Raw genomic sequence first — 6,649 nt, 5'->3', positions numbered from 1 at the left:
CATTACTTTAGTTATGTACAGAGGTACATTCTTGAGCAGCTGTTGGGTCCATTTGAATTTTAATAACTAGGTTTAAGTTGGACTTTGATGCTATTGTATATAATAAACAAAAGTATTTGCCACTCGTTTGCCATTCAAAACCAAATCAAAATTTGGTCATCTATGAATTTGTAGAACCAGGTCCCATTAACTATTCAATCTTTAATCGAGCTTCATTTACACGTCTTCTTTTCCGAACAGCCAGTGTCAGACAAATCTGATTTGAAATTGCCCATTAGGAAAGGGCAAATCATTATGAATGATTCACCTGCAAATTCCTATGGAAGACTTGCCACACTCACTCATATGTATTTCTACATATTTAAAATGGTTGATGTCCCATACATTCATTGCACATATGATCCCCTACAAATAAGGAATACAGCCCTAAAGCTGGACTGCAGGAAGACATAAAAAAATTATTTGGAAAAAGGTAAAGTGGTTTTAAAAACATGTTGTTTTTTTATCTTAACCATTGAGCTTACCCCCCTTCATGACTAGGCCGTTTTTGGCTATTCGGCACTGTGCTACTTTAACTAGATATTGTGCGGTCATGCAACACAGTACCCAAACAAAATTTATATAATTTTTTTCACACAAATAGAGCTTTCTTTTGGTGATATTTGATCATCAAAAGAAAGCTCTATTTGTGTGAAAAATTAAAAAAAAAACACATTTTATTTTTACTTTCTGCTATAAAACATATCCAATAAAAAGAAATCCAACTTCTTCATGAATTTTGTCCAAAATGTATTCCTGTTACATGTCTTTGATAAAAAAAAGAAATAAAAATCCCAATAAGTGTATAATAATTGGTTTGCATGAAAGTATTAGAACCCACAAACCATGGTATACAGTTTATACTGGAATTTTTATTTATTTTTATACTAGTAATGGCAGCAACCAGCAACTTATAGAGGGACTGCAGTGTGGCGGACAATCTGACACTAACTTACGCTGAGGGGAACTGACTAACTGCCACTGACATCCCTTAGTAACACTAATACAGTGATCAGTGCTAATAATATACACTGACACTGGCTTTATTAACATCTAGGGGCAATCAAAAAGTTAACTGTGTGCCTAACAAGTGTAAAATGTTTACTGTGTGCTGCTTTTACTAAGGGATGTGCTGGTTTTGATTCCCTGCCTTGCAGGAAAATAAAAACTGGCACATTGACGCTGTCAGGACAGAGCTCTGTGTTGTTTACAATTACAGAGCTCTGTCCTGTCATTCTCTCCGCCGATTGGTTGCTTCCGGCCATAAATCATTGGCTTGGACCTGCTGATCGCCTTGTGCCATAACAAATCACAGCACAGCCGGGGCTTCAGCCCCCCCCCTTCAGAAAAGACAGTGCGGTCATGCAACACAGTACCCAAACAAAATTTATATAACTCAAGCTTATATGTGACACTGTTTATAAGGAGACCCAAAACACTAGTTTCATTTAAAATATATTGCATAATTAAAACGGTTGTAAAGGTTTATTTTTTAATTAAAATAATAAACATGTTATACTTATCTGCTCCCTGCAATGGTATTGAGAGGGAGAGAGAGAAGACAAGCGCTGCTGCAGATAGGTACAGCGCTGGATCGAAAGAGAAGTAAGTATTTAAGGGTCGGCTGGGAGGAGCTGATCATGGTGCAATTTATACACTCACCTGCCACTTTATTAGGTGCACCTGTTTATTAGGTACACCTGTTTATTAGGTACATCTGTTTAATTGCTTGGTAGCACAAATTGCTAATCAGCCAATCACATGGCAGCAACGCAATGCATTTAGGCTTCTAGATGTGGGGTGTTTTTTTTTACTATAAACACAGAAAAATTACAGCAGAAAAAAGACCATCGAGTCCGTCGAGTCTGCTTGTTTTTTTTTTTTTTTCTTTTAATCATTTTTTTGCTATCACAAGGGATAAACAACATCCCTTGTGACAGCATAGGCCATTACAGGTCCTCTTAATGGAGAGATCTGGGGTCTATTAGACCCCAGATCTCTCCTCTGGCTTCCAATGCAGCCAATCAGACACAGATCAATCTGATCATCTGCTTTCCTGGCCGCTAATGGCCAGGTAAACAGAGAGGCAAAACTGGAAATGACAAAATTCTCCTCGTTTGCGGTTTCCAGGGTCACAGAGAGGGAGGGACAAGTCAGTTTCCCCTCTCTATACTATGCAGCTGTTGTTACCAGTTGGCTGGCTGCAAATGTTTTTGCTTGAAGCTGCAGGTATCTTTCTGATATATAAATATAAAATTAATACAGCGCTATCATCTCTTTCAATATAGTGACCTATGTGAAAGCATATGTCAAAATGTAGCTAAATCACAACATACCCCAAGTGAAATCAAAAAAAATATTCATATACAGGCATACCCCACTTTTAAGTACACAATGGGACCAGAGCATGTATTTAAAATGAAAATGTACTTAAAGTGAAGCAATACCTTTTTTCACTTCTCAATGCATGTGCTGCACTCCAATAGTCATTTACAGGCATAACTGATATAAATAAGGCATTCATAACTAAAATAAACACAATGTTGAAATAAAAATTGTAAGCTTACCCTCTCATGGTGTAGTAAGCTTACAAACTTGTATTTATTGAAGTTAAAAACGACATTCACATAGATCCAGATTAAAACAGTGAAATGCTTAGATTGCACAAGTTTCCAATCAAGAAAATGGCCTTACTCTGCTTTGTTCGGGTACATGATGATGTCACAAGCCAAAGCTCCACCCTATGCATATCGTCATCATAAGACGTCATCATCGAAATGCACAGGATGGAGCTTTGGCGTGTGACATCATCACGTACCCAAACAGAGTTGAGTGCAGCTATTTTCTCTGGAAACTTGTTTATCCAAACATTATGCTGTTTTTAATCTGAATCCATGTGAGTGTTATTTTTAACTTTAATAAATACAAGTTTGTAAGCTTACTACACCATGAGAGGGCTTTATTTCTTCCCTTGAGATACACCTTTTGGGAGAGTTACCGGTTGGCTGGCTGCAAATGTTTTTGCTTGAAGCTGCAGGTATCTTTCTGATATATAAATATAAAATTAATACAGCGCTATCATCTCTTTCAATATAGTGACCTATGTGAAAGCATATGTCAAAATGTAGCTAAATCACAACATACCCCAAGTGAAATCAAAAAAAATATTCATATACAGGCATACCCCACTTTTAAGTACACAATGGGACCAGAGCATGTATTTAAAATGAAAATGTACTTAAAGTGAAGCAATACCTTTTTTCACTTCTCAATGCATGTGCTGCACTCCAATAGTCATTTACAGGCATAACTGATATAAATAAGGCATTCATAACTAAAATAAACACAATGTTGAAATAAAAATTGTAAGCTTACCCTATTCGATTGTTATCACAAGGCCAGAGAAGCAGAGAGAATTTATTGTAGTAGGAGGCATGAAGGCATACAAGTATCTTCTGTGTCACAAGTCAAGTTTTCAAAAGCGAGACGCTTCCTTGCTGGGTGTATTTCAAGTAACAATTAGAGTAGGAGCAGGACTTGATGGTGATGTCAGAGCTGGAAATGGACTGGCAGGCATACAGGTATCTTTTGTTTCACAAGTCAAGTATTCAAAGGTGAGACACTTTCTTGCTGGCGAATTGGGTGTACTACAAGTAGCAATCAGAGTAGGAGCAGGACCTATTGGTGATGTAATTGCTGGAAATGGTCTGGCAAGCATACAGGTATCTTCTGTTTCAAAAGTCAAGTCTTCAAAGGCGAGAGACTTTCTTTCTGGAAAATTGGGTGTATTACAAGTAGCAATCAGAGTAGAAGCAGGACTTGATGGTGATGTCAGAGCTGGAAATGGACTGTCAGGCATACAGGTATCTTCTGTTTCACAAGTCAAGTCTTCAAAGGCGAGAGACTTTCTTGCTGGAAAATTGGGTGTATTACAAGTAGCAATCAGAGTAGAACTAGGACTTGATGGTGATGTCAGAGCTGAAAATGGACTGGCAGGCACACAGGTATCTTCTGTTTCACAAGTCAAGTCTTCAAAGGCCAGACACTTTCTTGCTGGCGAATTGGGTGTACTACAAGTAGCAATCAGAGTAGGAGCAGGACCTAATAGTGATGGCAGAGCTGGAAATGGACTGGCAGGCATACAGGCATCTTCTGTTTCACAAGTAAAGTCTTCAAATGCGAGACACTTTCTTGCTGGCAAATTGAGTATATTAAAAGTAGCAATCAGAGTAGAAGCAAGACTTGATGGTGATGTCAGAGCTGAAAATAGACTAAATAAATAATATAGTGCGCTAAAATGTGGAATAGTGTATGTAAAAATACTCTCCAAACAATATATAAATGAATAAGGTGTATAAACCAATCAAACAAGATGACAATAGGGATCTTTGGAAAAATAAAAATTCACAAATAAAGTTCATAAAGTCCTTTTGTGTAACATTCACACCAGTGTTTGAGTAAAGATCCCAATTCACAACAGGGGAACTTGTGACAGAAAAATGATATTTATAAACTGTGCAGGTGAATCCCAACACTTATCAGGTATTCCCCTTACCAGACGGGTGAAAATAAGGTGCAGTGAACTTTTCCAAGATAAATATTCTGTGCGGTGATAAAGAAAAACCAGCTCTGCCCACCTCGTGTGTGGTTAAGAGTAAATAGCCTCTTACCAGATGGATCAAGAAAAAGGTGCTTTTGTAGCCTTTGGGTCTCTTTCAATCACCAACAGCAGCATGTAATCCGAATGTTCCAGAAAAATGTATGGACCCCTGTGTAGCTCCGTGGAATAAGTTCCTTACCGGTGGTCACAGGTGATTCCCCAGAAATGAAAAAAGGGGGCCAATAGTGCATTATCCTTATAACTTTATTGAATAGAGACAAGAATCGCACTTACATTTTTGGGGAAAACATAAGCTCTTAGCAGGAACCCTGGTGGGCCGCCTGCAGTGCGGTCCGCGGATTGGTTAGTGACGGCGTGCCTCCTCCCTGACGCGTTTCCTCCGAGCGGACTTCTACCGAGATAGGAGGGATTTAGTTGCAGCTTTATTTTCATCCATATCAGCGCTCCCTTCACCATCACTGAAAATAGACTGTCAATTGATGATGATCTGGGATAAAAATGACTGTCAATCAATGTTGATGATCTGCGTGCTGATGGACTTTTAGAAAAGTAAGTGTCTATGGAGGTTTGAAGTGTAGCTCTCTTCTTTTTCCTGTATATTTCTTTTGTAGCAATATTTCCAGGCAATGGGCCTGACATGGGTCTGCCATTGTTACCAGTAACACTTCCAACACATTTAAGTTGAAAACCCAAGTGTGAGAGCTGAGACAATGACCATTCCGGCATCTTTGGTTGGTTTTGTTAATTTTGTAATGGGGATGGGAGAAGGAAATGAGTGGGATACTCCTCTGGCTCAACTAGGTTTAACTGGGACACTTTGTAGAAAAATGCCTGTTAACGCTGTTCTGACGGCAGCTGAATGCCGACCAACGCTTCCTGGTGCTTGAAAATACTGTTTTACTGAAAATGCTGAAACTTCGACTTTAACTTCGTGGTTAACTCAGAAGATCAAGGACTGTAGTAACACTTGACTCTTGGCACTCTGTCTAGCTCAAAAGTCCTGCAAATGGCTCCCTCTAGCCCTTCATTGACTGAGGTAGCTCCTTGTAACTGCTTGTGCTGCTGCAACCCTTAACACTGCACGCTGTACACTTGACTCTTCAGGGCCCAACCGGTGGCACCGCCTCTACACTTTCAGGGTCCTCTCACTAGGCACCCCCTCTGACACTTCAGGGTCCTCTCTCTAGGCACCCCCTTGACACTAGCTGACTCCTGGATCCCTGGGACCTTCACCGGAGTGGTCCCTCTACACTAGGCAGACCCTCAGGGGCAATTCAAAGTACTCATGGACTTGGCATGCTTTCCTGGAACTGAACCCCTCTATCTCCACTGGTCCTCGGCACACCAGATCCTCGCTGCAGCTCAGCTCAGCTCTCTCTCTCTGGACTCTCAGGCAGCCACCCGAGACACCTGACCCTTCTGACAGGAGGAGAGACAGCCGTACCCTCCCTCCTGGGACTCTGCCTACCGCCAAAGACACTGCACCATGCATTCCCCTCAGACTTATACCCACTCCCAGAATCCTGTGCGGCAGAGTCTGCCTTTCTGGGGTAGATACAGGACTGAATGTGCCACTGATTGCGTTTCCTCCACTGCCCAATGAGAGCCCTTCTCATGGAGCCAGTGGGGAGACTCCCCTCTCAGCAGCCACACCTGGGAGACATGACAGCCCAGCTGAAAATCATGACCCTGCTGTTAGGCAGCCAAGGCCCACTATACTTTTGTCTAGCACCTATCTTGTAGGGTGCTACACTTTGTACTGGCATAAACCCCTGAAATGTTAGCATTGACTTTAGAACCTCTTTCAAAATCCCTATCATGCTTTTCAAAAAGAGCCATGGCACTATCAAAAAGATGGAAAGCTTCAAAGATAATTTTTGTAGTTAGGCTTTCAGGCTGCTCAATGATCTCAACCTCATCCTGCACATCTTATCTCTCCTTTTTAAGTTCTAGAAGATCTTCATTGATGAGGGGCTCAGTGTGGGACAC

At 40.7% G+C, this 6,649-nt stretch overlaps 1 pseudogene across 1 annotated transcript in view; it reads right to left on the bottom strand.

The window, feature by feature from the left end:
• Positions 1–3,547: 3,547 nt before the first annotated feature.
• The window catches only part of LOC309549118, a 3,437-nt pseudogene continuing 335 nt past the window's right edge, over positions 3,548–6,649 (bottom strand). The window contains exons 2-6 of the transcript in view: positions 6,412–6,649; positions 5,164–5,262; positions 4,042–4,158; positions 3,859–3,909; positions 3,548–3,717 (exon numbers count right to left, since the gene is read on the bottom strand). The exon at positions 6,412–6,649 is cut by the window's right edge and continues 138 nt beyond it. The product of the transcript in view is annotated as an uncharacterized misc_RNA (transcript). The remainder of the gene's footprint in view (positions 3,718–3,858; positions 3,910–4,041; positions 4,159–5,163; positions 5,263–6,411) is intronic.

This window comes from Pelophylax lessonae, assembly GCF_965119305.1.
Source record: "Pelophylax lessonae genome assembly, chromosome: 1".
Taxonomy (NCBI): domain Eukaryota; kingdom Metazoa; phylum Chordata; class Amphibia; order Anura; family Ranidae; genus Pelophylax; species Pelophylax lessonae.
The sequence above is the reverse complement of the archived record's forward strand: the minus strand, read 5'-3'. Positions and strand labels throughout refer to the sequence as shown.